The sequence below is a fragment of the Melospiza melodia genome, chromosome 5, assembly GCF_035770615.1.
Source record: "Melospiza melodia melodia isolate bMelMel2 chromosome 5, bMelMel2.pri, whole genome shotgun sequence".
Taxonomy (NCBI): Eukaryota; Metazoa; Chordata; class Aves; order Passeriformes; family Passerellidae; genus Melospiza; species Melospiza melodia.
The window spans coordinates 14,913,877-14,928,526 of record NC_086198.1 but is presented as its reverse complement, the minus strand read 5'-3'; the positions used below and the strand labels follow the sequence as shown (position 1 = coordinate 14,928,526).

General features: G+C 44.1%; 1 protein-coding gene across 1 annotated transcript in view; it reads right to left on the bottom strand.

Moving 5' to 3' along the window:
• The window catches only part of FBXW7 (F-box and WD repeat domain containing 7), a 176,765-nt gene extending 163,186 nt beyond the window's left edge, over positions 1-13,579 (bottom strand). Inside the window, exon 1 of the mRNA XM_063156376.1 lies at positions 13,498-13,579. The gene's annotated coding sequence lies outside the window, so the exon portion shown is untranslated. The remainder of the gene's footprint in view (positions 1-13,497) is intronic.
• Positions 13,580-14,650: the final 1,071 nt, after the last annotated feature.

Genomic DNA, 14,650 nt, shown 5'->3' with positions numbered 1-14,650 from the left:
AGAGGCACTCTTATGGCCAAATCTAAGTGTACACTCCAGTGACTGCAGCATCAGACCTAGATGGTATTTAGCTTATCTTCACCTGTATTCCAGAAGAGCCAATATAATAGTCTATCACTAGTGGCAACAGAAAATTAACCATTGAGTTAAAATACTTCACAAGAATCTTTAGATTTTTCCTCCATTATAGCAATCAATTTAACATTTTAAAAAATGTAAAAAATATTTAAAAGCCTATGGTGATCATATAAATTACTTAGGTAACTTAAATAATAACTAGTATTTTAAGCAAACACTCTAAGTTACATGCCTTTAACACCTTAACACCTCAAGATGTAGCTTGCAGAACCCTTCTATATATTTCTATAAATAATATGTTCTTTAAATGTATATATTTATAGGACTCTATAATCTATTCTTATAGATTCTTATTCTTAAACACAATTATTAATATAGATCTACAAATCAGCTAGTTAAATAAAGGCTTTAGAGTCATATAGAAAACCAATAAGGATTAAATTTACTTTACTTCACAAAAGTACTCACATGGAATGACAATAAAATTGAAGTTCAAAATGTGCTTTTAACACCACAGACCAAAAAGAAAACTTCAATTAAAAGAGCAAAATTTTTGTTTGCTCTGCCTGGTTGCAGCAGTTGTAATGCTAACATGAGAAACTTGCTAGTTATCATTTCAGATAGATCCTAGTGTTTCTATACTTTTTTCATGATCCATAACATCAACAGGCAAAATTTCAGAGTTGTTAAGCTGATGTTCTAACCACATTAAAAGACAACCACAGGAACAACTATACAGGAATTGCCATTTCCTGGAGACACAAATGAGAATTCCTCATCCTTACTTGAGTACCCATCATTTTCACAGGCAATTTTCAAGCAATTCTTTAGCAAACATGCCCCCAGTATAGCCTAAATTTCAGCTGCAGTTGCCACTTTTGTATGGTTGACTCCAATGATGAAACGTCAGTAAGCACTGGTACCCAAACAGCACCTCCACATTTCCACAAGAAAAATCACGTAGTAAAGCAGCATCTGTCATCTTACAGAGGTGAACTCTTACATCAAAAGGTGCTTAAATATAGAAGAATCGTGACCTGAAAAAATGGTCTCTTTAGGAACAGAGATCCCCATTTCCAGGGACTATGCCAGAGGCAAGTGACATGAAAGGCAAAGAACAGTAGTTGCTCATTGCCCCCTGCACCACGAACGGGAGGCAGCACCCCAGGAAGGGAGGAGAAGCCACCTTCAAAACATGAGTGACTCTTCAGGCAACAGCCAGCAGATCTGTGGGATTTGTTGCAAAAGGATGCAATGGACCAGAAAAATTTACAAGGGTTCAAGAAGAAATTATACAGGTTCTCAGAAGAGAAATCATTTAAGAATTTCTGAATAAACAGAAACAACTTCTGGCTCAGAGATTCCATAACTGAAAGTAGCTGGAGAACAAGTGCGAAATGAAAATAATCTAAAATTGATCTTGTTCTCAATGTTCCACATGAATCCACTTACACATTTTTTTGAGATGGGTCATGCAAAGAATTAGGGAATTTCTGGGTTCCTGGACAAGATTTTCTCTTTTATGGCTATCAGATACAGAATACTAGGCTAGAAAGAACACGTGCCAGTGTGAACCAGTGGGTCAATTTTTCTAGAATACACTTAAAACTATTTATTAAACACATTTTAAAACAGAACATTTCAATAAAAATATAGAAGTATTTTAACTTTTGCATGTCTCTCCCAAAACTGCCATCTTGATAGAAGATATTACACTCAAATATTTTAATGAGCTTGACCTTTCACTCAAAATATTAGTTACAAAATTATATTTCTGTTGGAATAACATTACTGATTATTCTCCACTAAAACACCTACAACAGTTTCATGGTTTTGCCTCCTAGACACTGTGTCTCTGCAAGCATTTACTGGGCAACAGAGTGGTTCTGCTACTGAACAGTACCAGCTGACATTCTTCTCCAGAGAAAAGCTAAATTACTCACTTTGGGTTTATTTGCAGGTTGTTTTCCCTCCTGAAAACAAACAAATGGAAGAATATGTCACAGACATCAGGCTGTTCACTAATTAGGAAGACCTCTGTAGCCTGTTTGTTCCCTTTTCACTGCACATCTCACAGTGTCTCTGCCACCAGAATTCAAGATCTCCTAGACAATGCCCTCAAAGTGTAAGACTACTTGAGCACATAAGTTTCTCTCAAGCTGCCACCACTCCACTACACAATCTGGGGAGTAGAACAGAGCTAACAAACCTAAACCACCAACACCTCAGAGAAAACATGGTTCTTTTGCATTTTCTCATTTTATTAGCAGAAATCACAATTGAGTGGTTCCACAGGAACAAGAGAAAAAATAATTATAAATAATAAAAAATTACATTCACCTCCTACTAAAAATACCTAGTATTAGAATGTGAGAAAACACAGTACTTACCTACATTTGAAAGAGCCAGTAAATATGATTTAATGTGTAACAAACAAATAAGCTATTCGTGCATAGCAAGCTAGCTGAAACAATTGTTTGGAGAAAACAATTGTAAAACATATGCAGGTTAATACCAGAGAATTTACACAGCATGGTTTCTGGAAAGGAAACCATTCTTTTTTAGGGTAGTAGAATTTTATAATAACAAGAGTGAACTAGGGAGAAATTGCTGAAAGAAAGACTTTTGAAAAACCTCCCTCAAAGTCTCAAGAGGCCATTAAGTAAAATTAATATTGGTGTTAGGGGAAAACATTTGTGTTTAGATGCCAGCAGTAAAGCATCAAAAGAAAAAGCAGTAAGTGGTCTGTTAATTTGCAGATAAGGGTTAACAGCAGAAGGCCACAGTTCTTCACTAGAACTGCAACACGTACTCCCTAATGGTCCAGAAAGCAAAAGGTGGCAAAACTCATTCACATAAAGCTATTAAGGTTAAGATACCAGAAGGAACCTTAGGCATTTCATGTCGTCTAACCAAGCTGGCTAAAATGGAAAATACATGACAGACAAAGAAAACACTTAATTATCAGTAATCAAGGCATTGTGTGTCCAGGGGAATCTTTTACTCACCAATTTCCTGGACCTTAAGAACAAATTCAGAAAGAAATATGTTGACTCTTGATAGTCCAAAGAAGAATAACACTCAGTAAAAGAAAAAATTAGGATGTGCATTAAATATTTTGGAGAATATTATAATTGGTACATTACAAGCTGAATGCAGCATTTTAAATAGGCACTCTGTAAATGTACAGCACTTCTAGGCAGGAATAAAAATGGTTTGAAATGTAGTTAAACTAAATGTTAAAAGGTGACATTTAGTAACAGGCATCTTAAAGGGGAAGACAAAAACCATCAGAAAGTTTGGGTATGTTGATTGTAACTGAGAGATGCAGAAGAATATAAAGGAGAAGGTATAGGAAAAAAAATACTAAGAACCTTGAGTTTAACTGGATTTTTATAACAAAAATAATACATTCAACTAAACCAGGGTTAAAGCATCACAAAGAACGTAAAGAACAGAACTACTTGAAGCTTATACATTCCAGTGCCACAATACATCTTTGTGAAAAGTGATTCTGAGAAGAAAGATACACACACCTTATAACGAAATCCCACTGCTTTTCTGGAGATGGCAGCTGATAGGCAGAAAGAATAGAACAAAAGTTAAACTCTCAGCTTCACAATCAGTAGAATTCTTGAATGTAAATTTTTTCCCCCTTTGGTAGCAGCCACCAAGCACAGCTCTGCACAGCTCTGCCAGCAGCACAGCTGCCTCTACCCCAGCTAGCAGGTAGGTTATATGGGGAGTGGTGCAGGATCTGACATGTTGTGATAAGGGAGGTCACAGGAGATAACAGGACAGTAATCAGGACTGTTACTGCAGTGATGGGATACAGCAGCAGACAGAGGACACAAATCCACAGGAAACTAGGTTTTGTTAGCTCCGCTGCTCACAGAACAATTTGTTTCCCTTGTGTTTTACAGATTTGAATACTAATATTTCTGTACATTGCAGCTTTGATCACTGTGTTAAATGTAGCTCTACTGAATAAAAGGATTATTTGTCCAGATTGGCATGCTTATGACTGTGATATGAAGAGAACTCGAGGGAAAAACCTTTGAAGATCAAGCACATGCTCTATTTTAAAGGCTGAATTGGCAGTAGTGCTGAAGGTGGTTTATATCATGCATATAGTTTACAGCATGATACATATGACAATACTTTTGAAGCTTAGTACAAGGATTGTAAACACTTTCAAATCACTTAAATTTGTCTTGCTGTTAAAAGGGTCAATACCACTCTCTCCTTACTGAAAAGGCTAAGAAGTCAGGCAAGAGTAGCACTCATGTTGGTTCACAAACAGCTGGATTTCAGAAGTGGACAGCACAATCACAAAAGCAAAGAAGGGACAGGAGGAACAAGATCAGCCCTTTTGGTTATAGCACTTGCTCCACACTGGTTTCAGCAGATCATCAAACCACAGCCATGAGGTTTCAGGGCACAGTTAAGCTGATCTAATGGCCAGGGAGTGCCCAAAGGATTCACTGCCAGCTGTGCATCCCCTGTGCCAGCTCTAACGCACATTCCGTGTCACACTGAGCCAACTCAATTTGCTTTTTAGTTCCCTTCTCACTTAAATTCAGGGAACTTAAAATATAGAAAACCAACAGCACAAAATTAATTTGAATAATCTTAATAAAAATTTAGATTAAACCTACAGCTAGTGCAGGAAGAGATATGGGCAGGAGAAGCTGTTGGGAGCCATTCCTTACAGCAGCAACTAAGCAAGTCAAACACAATATGAAATGACGACCCCATTAAGGACAAGTGAATATAACATTTCAACCTTTGTGACGTTTGAAATTATTTTATGAAGGACAGATGAAATGTCTAATGATGAGTTTCTCCTTTTTAATCTTTGCTAGGTCGTGCCTAACCTACGCAATCAATTTTGTTCCCACCACTATGCAGTGTAAACAAACAAAAGGAATGAGAAGGACCAAAACGTTAACATTTCTTTTGTGCCACTAAACAAGCTTTTGTTTTTCCAGTCGTTCCCAGCACCCCTTTGAAAGGTTCCCACAGCCCGTGTAAACAGCCACAAGCTGAGCAGGATGACTGTACATACCTCCTACATAGGCAGGCAGCCACCCCAGCATGCAGCTCCCCTCACTAGACAGCCACACACCCACCCCATGACAGGGGACACCACCCACCTCTGCTCTTCAAACAGAACTCCTGCCTGTGCTCCTGAGTCACACCGAGCGTTATCTACTGCTCCCACCAGGCCAAATGTCAGTAATGGCAGAGCTGAAGTTCGACCCTCAATTATTCCACTATCAGCCCACTACTTTGCTGTAGCACATCAGGAATTACTTGATTTCAAAGTGTTCAAAGCACAAATAACAACAGATTCACCATAGCAATAAGCTATGGAGCTGGGAATACAATACACAGCCTGAAATCCTGAAATCACAGAATCAGAGAATGGTTTGGGTGGGAAGGGACCTTAAAGGTCATGTAATTCCAGCCCTTTTGCCATGGGCAGGGACACCTTCCCCTATACCAGGTTTTTCAAAGCCCCATTCAGCCTGACCTCGAAGATGAGATGAAAATACAGGATGTCCTGGAAACAAACTAAATGTAACTGTGCATGTCAAAGTTGTTTTGCTACAGCAAGCCATGTCTAAGAAATGTTCTAGCTATAGTGCATTCAGCTATGTTAAACTTTCAAATTTAGGTTAAACATCTGGACAACCTAAGGAAGAAGCCATTATGGAGATAATCAAGGTTATTAACAGAAACACTTCTATTACTTCTGTACTATAACATTGCAAAATGTAAAGTTCAGCCACCTGTGTTATCAGAGCCCACCTAAGATACTATTAGTAGGACTTCTTTCACACATATAATCACTCTCCTCTAGACACAATGTCAAAACATAGTTAGCATTACTACCTTATTACTCAGGGGCTACCAAAGCCTGCATGCTACCCTTGACACATTTCATAAACACCAAGTGGCTGTTCAGGGCTGTGCACCACACAGTTGGTAGAGGGGAGCAAGTGCAGGGAGCAAGAGCACAAAGTCCAGCAGGCTGGGAATCAAGCAGTGACCAAGTGTAGCTCTTACCCAGACTGCCAACAGCACAGCCAGAATGCACCTGCTGCCACAGATAACTAACACACCATGAAAGCAGAGGGATTTAACTGCCCCCTTCCAGCAGAGGCTCGTCATAAGGGTCATGTCTGCCCCATCTTGGCTACACAGACAAGTTTAAATCCAGACCAGGTGGGGAAAGCATTGCAGGTTTGATCACTGTCTCCCTCCCTGTCAACTCTTGCAGCAAATAGCAAGTTAGGAGAAAAGCAATCCCCAAACACAGTGCCCCATAAAAATCCATTCTTTCAAACTCATTCTTGCTGAAAGATCAAATAGGGACTGCTACTTAGGTATGTGGAGAAAGAAACATTTCCTGGCCAAAAAAAAACCAAAAAAAACCCACTGAAAACCACAGCAACTCTGCCTTAGCATGCTTTAAAGGATGCTGAAGATTAGCCCTCAAGATCCATAAAAACTGTCACTACTGTACTCTGTAGTAAAGAAAAAAAAGTTACCTGTCATTGCAGTGATCCACCCACCCACTCAGAGAAATGCCACAGATCTGCAGACACACTCATCAGCTCTGGCAACAGCAGATGAAACTGCCACAGCAGAGCTCAGAAACAAACATTTAAAATAACTTAGACAAGGGTATCTCCAGTATCACAGTTTCAGGACCCTTTTCTGTTGTGCTAGATCATCTCCTGCTCTGAGTATGAACTAAAACAAAATGACAAGATATAAACAGCAGGAGATACTCCCAGCAAACTGCAGGTTTACTGGCCTGAGCTCAGGACCACAACTAACACAGCTGAGCAAAGACATAGACAATGGTGAAGCAAAGGTGAAGACATCCTGTTTTCAACAGAGATTCAGCACTATGCCAAGCTATGTGGGGTCACACTTGCCACAAAAGATGAGTAACATTTCCTCACAGAAGTCTGAATCCATAGCTGGTTTTTTTGGTTATTATTTAATGGTTACAGCCTTAAACACTAAAGAAAATATTCTCTAGTATATTCTAAAGCCTTATTAGGCAATGAAGAAGTTAGCAAAAGCAAAGTACCCACTACTGTCAGGTCTAGCAAAGAAATGCTAGATTTTGCAGCTACTGCAATAGTTATGAGCAACTTCTCAAGCATGACGTATGCTACAATGCTGAAAAGGCTTACACTTGCCAGGGAACACACTGAGCAGCTTACCCTCCTAAAAAGGGAACTTGAGGAAAAGCTTGAAACCTTTTCTTCCCCATTGGCTTATGAGGCTTTGGGCTTGTTAGTCATTTAGTAAGACAAGTAGCTTGTCCTGAAGTAGCCTGTTCAGTTCTGAATTCCCTGTGACTACTGTCATTCCTGCAGATATATACAGACACACATTCCATCCTATAAGACACATCATATATTTTACATAAAGACAGTAATAGCCTTTTGTATGCAATTTTGCAATACAGCAAACTAACTCCCTATAAGCATAGGCAGGTCCTGCATGTTGCAGCAGATCTAAATGTAAAGTTTCACCCTTAAGAAAACGTGGTAGACTTTATCCTGAAAAGCACGTGCTCCAAAAGTATCCACCAGCATCTGTGAGAACACAGGGCTAATGTGTGCAGTAAGGACATTATGACAGTCAAAGAGGGCAGAGTTTAAGTAGATACTGTCAACAACACACACCCAGGATTTGCAGCTCCTGTCCTGAAATTCCCAGCAGTTGCCACAACCTACACGAACACAAAGCCACAGCTGAGGAGCTCTGACTCTGCATGACCGAATTAAGGAATCCTTCAGTCTATCAAAAGGACCCAACAAAACTTCATGTTCAATTGAGTCTCCACCACCTTAAGTTCTTTGATAAACCCACCTTAAGTGGGTTTGTTCTTTGATAAACCCACCAAGAAACACACAGGGGAAGTCTCTATAAACCTGTATCATGTAAAGGTTACCTCCCACATCCAAGCCATCCAGAGCAACATTTCTTAAGGATGAAGTGCTGAAGAGGGAGAACAACAAGCTCTGACATCGGACCAAGAAATTGAGGAACAGGAGAAGGGTACATAGGAACAAGTACAACAACTATCCCAGAATCAGATCAGATTTTTTTATTTTCAAAGAGAGACCCATGTGTAAAGAGGGAGAACTGGCAGGGAGAATATTTAATCTATTATTACAACCTAGGATACTGGAGTGGTGAGATTCATTGATTGAGGTTTACGAGGAGTTTAAGAGGAAATTATTGCAACTCCATTGCAACCGTGCTCTAACCTCCCACTCGCCACAGCTCCAGCTGCACAAGGCCAGGTCTCACCACAGCATGTGCCTGCCTCTCAGCTCCACCTAGGGCAGCCCTCCTGCCTGGTAAGGAGGCAGAGCTCGTGCTTAGAAAGTGTTCAGCAGTATGCCCTGCCCTCTCAAGTGCACTTTGTCTCAGCCTGCCCATGCTGAAGAGTTCACAGACTTCCCAGTGCTGCTTCTCCAGAGCAGCATCAGGCAGGTCACACCATCCGCACCACTGAAAGGTTTTCAAGCAAAAAAGCATTTCACAACATCCACGTTTTGGACAACTCTGAATAGCCAGCCTTTGAACAGGAAGCATTACTTAATTACCTCAGAGCTGTCCCTCTGCTGTAAGAGCCATCCAGTCTCAGGTCACAAGACAAACTGGACTCACCGGGGCCAGCTTAGCAGGCTCTACCCACAAGAGGCTTCTCCGATATGGGAGCTTGGAGACCAAGCAATTTCAAGAAACCCTTTCCTTTCCCCTCCATATCCCAATGACCCCTGCCCACAAAACATCTAAGGTACATCAATATATTAATCAGTTTCATAACAATGTATTTGGATTACAAAAATCCAAACATCACTCGACCTTTTATGAGAGTATTAAAGGGAAACTGGTTTTCTTTTTTTTTCGATATAAGTTGAGGTAAATACCATTGCAAAATGTGTCATACTGGTATAACTCTAAATTACAGCCAAAACTGAAAACAGCACATACTTTTTTATTTAGTTGGGGTTTTTTTCTCTGTTTGTTTTACATCTTAATTAAAACATGTCATGCTTCTCTATTTTATGGCCATATTTGTGTTTGGTTAGAAAACTAGACAAATTCTACTAGTTCCTGGTGCCACAGCCATCGCCAATCATGTTGAAGGGATTTGGATCGGGAAAAGAAGCTTTGGTGGCACACTTCTGGCACACCAAAACAGTACACACCAACACTTCATCCTCCAGCACAAAGCAAAGCCCACTGTCTCAGCTCAAGACTCAGGCAAAGCTTACCTGAACTAAGCAAGCTAGTTTTGGACAATATTTCACACACCTCCTCTTTCCAACCAGCTGTGGGTGTGGTATCCTCTAGCTGATGGTAACATCTTCAATTGCCCCAGCAAATGAAAAGATGTCTGCTCGTAGGTTAGGCATGACATTATAGAAAAAAATGCATTGTTTCACCCTTGTAAAAATAACTGCAATTGTTCCAGAGAACACTGAGAAAACAAAATAGAGAAGAGTTCCTGAATTACACAGATCTGTCTATTTAGCAAAAACGAGCAGTCTTGAGGAGATGAACTCGTACTTTTTGCCATAGTGAGCATGAACAAAACTAAATGCAGTAGTTCCTTTTACTCTGACATTCCTTACTTTTGAAGTACTTGACATTACAGATGTAAATCATGTCCACATTACTGGCAAAAAAGCCTAGCAAGGATCTATTAGAAAATACATGACTGTAGTGTGTGCACTGATACAGGACAAACACTGAGTAGCTAACCAGAACCACTGCTGCAAAGACCCAGGTAGGATTCATAGCATTGCAACAGTTTAATTACTCCCATTCTCTCTTCCTGCCCAAGAAATGCCCCCTCACAAGTGAGCCACAATGCCTCTCACATTCATTACAGCCAAAAAACATCTTGCATATGCAAAACTCTCAAAGAAGAAAAGCACATGTGCAGTTTAATGTTTAAGAGCCTAATCAAGCTGTTATATTTATTTATTGATTTTGGCTGAACAGAGAAGGTAGCCAAAAATTGATTACTTTATTATTTCACCAATAATCTTTACAAAGTGAAAGACAGAGAACCACCTTTCATTTTTTACTAAATACAAAACTGTGACAGGTGAGGAATGCACAGGGATTTAACATTCTTCCTCTCTCCTAACATAGGAATAAGAAGATACCCAATACACTCGACAACACGTTTATTCACAACCAGTCACCTCAAAAGGAGGACTTGTCCATTCCTCCCTCAAAGCCACCAAACATGTCCACCAGAGAGGAAGCCACCAAGGGCTGCCCAACTCACAGAAGTGACACAGCCCTAAATTGCACACTGATAGCAGCCACAAGGGTGCTCTGGGACCAGGACCTGTAAGCATCCAGTGCTGCCTTCAGCCCTTTGCAGACATGCTCTGGGCTAAACTGTCCTGGCCTGATTTAGCCAGAAGAGCCTGTGTAATAGCCAGCGGCTGTACCACCACAAAGATCAAGAAGTTTAACAACAATAAGTCAGCTTCCATGCTTACGTGGGTCTAGGTCTTCATGAGACAAATACCTGAAATCTCTGTAGCCTTTGCTACAGAGACTACAACTACTGCTCTTGTAGTCTTTGCTACAAGAGACTATCTTAATGTCCATAGTAGTGATTGCAGTAAATAGATTTTGTCTATCCAGTGAATACTTAGAGCATTTCAGTACTGAACCATCCATCAGTTTCCACAAATTGACTAAAGCACAATACTTGTTGTGGGAGAGCATTTTCATGAGCAATTGACGCAATGTTTATCGTGTCTTTCTAGAATTACCTGACATACACAGTCCACATATGACACGGCTGAAGCAGCTCTGCAGATAAAGTCTTTATGCTACTTTTATTTCAAGTGTAATGTACACACAGCCATTGCATGTGCTCTTCACAAAAAGATTCAGAATATTAAACATGTTCATTAAACACCATCCAAATTTTAAAAATTCTGTTTACTTTAAAGAGACAGACGAGTAGCATTCCTCTCTGTTTAATAACATTGCTGGCCTAAATCATCACACACCATTCCTTTCTTTTACTGGTTCAGAGACAATAAATTCCATTGAAGTAATGAACAAAACTTTTGCAAAGTACCACATGCATACATAAGGAGAAGTAAAGTTAATTTGTCAGCCTAAGTCCAAAGATAAAAATTATTTCTTTCCCTAATCTAAAAAGTTATTTGTTGTAAAAGCTTTTCTAACAGTTAAGACAAATGAAAATCACATACTTTCTGATAAACATTTATGTTTCCAAACAGGCACCATTGTATTAGTAAATTATTCAGCTTGAACAAAGAACCTACACTGATTAGATAGAAGCTGCAGTAGGAGGAAAAATCTAAACCTTGACCAAAAAAAAAATAAAAAATATATCTTTTGAAGATATTTATGAACCTGAAACATCAACAAGAATGCATAATTGCCATCAAGATACAGAACCAGACTGCCATTAATAACTGGATGATGATGGAGAAAGGGCAGATTTAAGTTTGGGACTAGGAAGTGCCTTAAAACAAGTGTGATCACCACATGAAAAAAGGACATAGTGTCACTTTGCTCCTGTAGATATTGAGTGCAGTACAGAACTGACCATCTCCTTAACACTGTGGCCTGAAGAGAATGCAACTTCCTTTTCTAACCACTGAGTTCAGCAATCAAGAAAAGCTAGAAATGAACCAAATAAAGAGTTCAACTTCTTTACACCCCTTTTCAAAACAGCAGTGATAACAGAAAGCTTAAGATATGGAGATACTTCAAACTAAAGAAAATTAATCTTCTTACCTTCAGTAAATTGGGTCTCAAAATGAAACTGTGAAAGATCAGGTGCCCTGCCTACCTTAAAATTCCTACTGATGTCAAGTTTTTCCCCTGAGTTTTCAAAGGCTATCTCCTCAGAGGAACAGACAAGTATACAGCTGAGTAACAGGCAGTAAGTGCTCTCAAAAGTGTAGCACAAACTGAAGCACAGAGCAAGCATCCATAGCTGGAATGCTGGAGTATGGCCTTCTGTTCACACCCATGTATTTCAGCAACTGTGTACTTTTCTGCTATGTTTTGTTTTCCTCTGCTTTCAATCGCATCTGGTAAAGAAAGCACAGGAGAGCAGGCGCCTAGCAACTGGCCCACAGGATGTCCACAAGCTGTACGCTCTTCTTTTAATGAAAAGCCCGACAAACCCTACAACCTTCCCCTGCAAAGTCTTTCTAGACTCTTTCCAGGAAGATGTGGAGAGGATTCATGCAGACAGCAGTTTCCACACCAGAGTTACAATTTCTGGATCTCTGTCTGAACACTGTCTCGTCAAATAAACGACGTTCAACCTACTCTCTTCATTTTTTAGTACATCCTCCTCATATGTAACAAATTGCTGTATAAATTTTAACACCCAAATAGTACAATTTAACACTAGCAGACACAATTGTTTCTTCCCCGACAAGCTACGGAGGTGTTGTTTTCTTCAGTTAAAAGAAAGTTAAGATACTCTATAAAAAGACTTCAAGTTTTGATACAGTTTTTGCTCAGCGGGAAATTATGTACGGGGCGGAAATGCTAAAAAGCAAAGCAAAACAGAACCCAAGCAAACACAGCCCCATTCCCAAACGAGACCCTTCTTTCCCCAGTCCCGGAGTAAGGTCTAGAGTAAGAGCAAGAGCACTCACGTGCCTCGTGAAGCAGCAACTACTCCGATAAACAGGAAGAGCCAACACTACACTCCTGGCTTTTAAAACACATTCAAAATACTTTACATGGAAAATAAGCAACACTTCAATAACGTTTTTCCGCGAAAAGAAGAGCTACATTTTCCACCCAAGTGTTATGTAAATGAGCGAGCAGGAGGGAGCCGCGGGGTCTGTTGAGAGCCACTCAACCTACAGAGAAAAGAAGGAAAACGGGGGAGCGGGGTGGGGGATGTTTGAAACCCTCGGGGCTCTCAGCACTGCGGCCGTGCGCTCCGCTCCCAACCTTGCACAACTTTCCGCCGCGGCAGTTCCGCTCGGCTCCCGGGCGGGGACGGGACGGAGGGGTCCGAGCCCTCCGCCCGCCCGCCCGCCGCCTTTGTTCGCGGGGGCCGCCGCTCCCGGCACAAAGCGGGCGGCACAACTTGCGGAGGAGCGCTCGGCGCTCCCCGGGGGCCCTGGCGGGGCACCCCCTTCCCGCCCGGTCTCTGCGGCGGGCGGGAGCGGCGCGCGGACCGCGGGGCAGCAGACCGTGCGCGGCCGGCAACGTGAGCCGCATGGGAAACGGCGGCCGCCGGCGCCGCGCCCCCCGCCCCGGCCCCCGGCCCCCCGCCCGCCCCGCCGGCAGTCCCGGGGCACCCGGCCCCTTCCCGAGGCGGCTCCTCCCGCTCGCACTCACTTTTCGGGACGGGCTCCGCTGGGCTCTCCCTCCGCTCGCGGCGGGCGCGCCTTCCCGCCGGCGGGGCGATGCGGGCGGCGAGGCGGAGCCCCCCTCCCCCGGCGGGAGGGGGTCCGCTGCCCCCCCCGCCCCGGGGCTGCCGCCGGGGGCCGGGTGACTTCAAAGGGGCAGGCGGGTCCAGCCCCCCCCCCCGCCCCGGGCGGGCTGCGGGCCGGCGGCCCTCGAGGAATCCCCCCGGCTGCGGCTGTCCCGGCGGCGGATCAGGTGCGCCGCCGCCTCCTCTCACATGGAGCCACCGCCTCGCCGCCCCTCGGCACCCCCCGGGCCGGTCCCCGCACCGCCGCCGGCCGGGAGGCGAGTGGCTCGGGCCGCGGCCCCCGCCCCGCTCTCCCTCTCATGCACTGCGGGCGCCGCCGGGCCCCGGCTCCAGCGGCGGGGGGGCCGTCAGGGCCCCAGCTGGGCGGCGCGGCGGGGCAGCCGGGCGGCGGGGCTCGGCGCCGCGACCGCTCCGCTCTGCGGCATGTGGGGGGAGCGGCGGCGCGGGGCGCTGGGCGGCGAGGCAGGGCCGGGCCGGGGACGCCGGGCGCGGTGGGGGCAGCGGCGGCAGCAGCGCCCCGGGATCCGCTCGCTTCCTGCGGCGCCGGGAGGGGGCGGGGAGGGCGGGCGGGAGAGGGAGCGAGCGCGGCGGCGGCGCGGGCGGATGACAGCGGTAACCCGGCAACGGGGCCCGCCCCGCCCCGGCGCTGGCGCGGAGCGATGATGCCGAGGGCGGGCGGGGCGGAGCCGCGCAGGTCCCGCCGCGGCCGCGCGGTTCAGCCCGGGACAAGGGGGCGGCCCCGCGCCCGGCCCGCCCTTTCCCGCCATGGGAACGGCCGATGCCGGGGCGATCCCGGTGCGCGCCGCGCTGTGCCCGGCCGCCACTCGGTTTGTCCGGGAGCCGGCGGTGGGACGTGCTGGTCACTCTTGGTGCTTCCCGAAGCTGGGGCTCACCTGTCCCAGCAGCACTTTCTCAGTCGGGCTCCGGGCGTCGCGAATGGTGACAGGAATGATGGTTACCCCATCCCTGCTCTCCTAAGGTGAAACCGAGAGTTGTTTACAAGAGCCTATAATGGAATCACAGAATAAATTCGATTGGAAAAAGACCCCTGAGTTC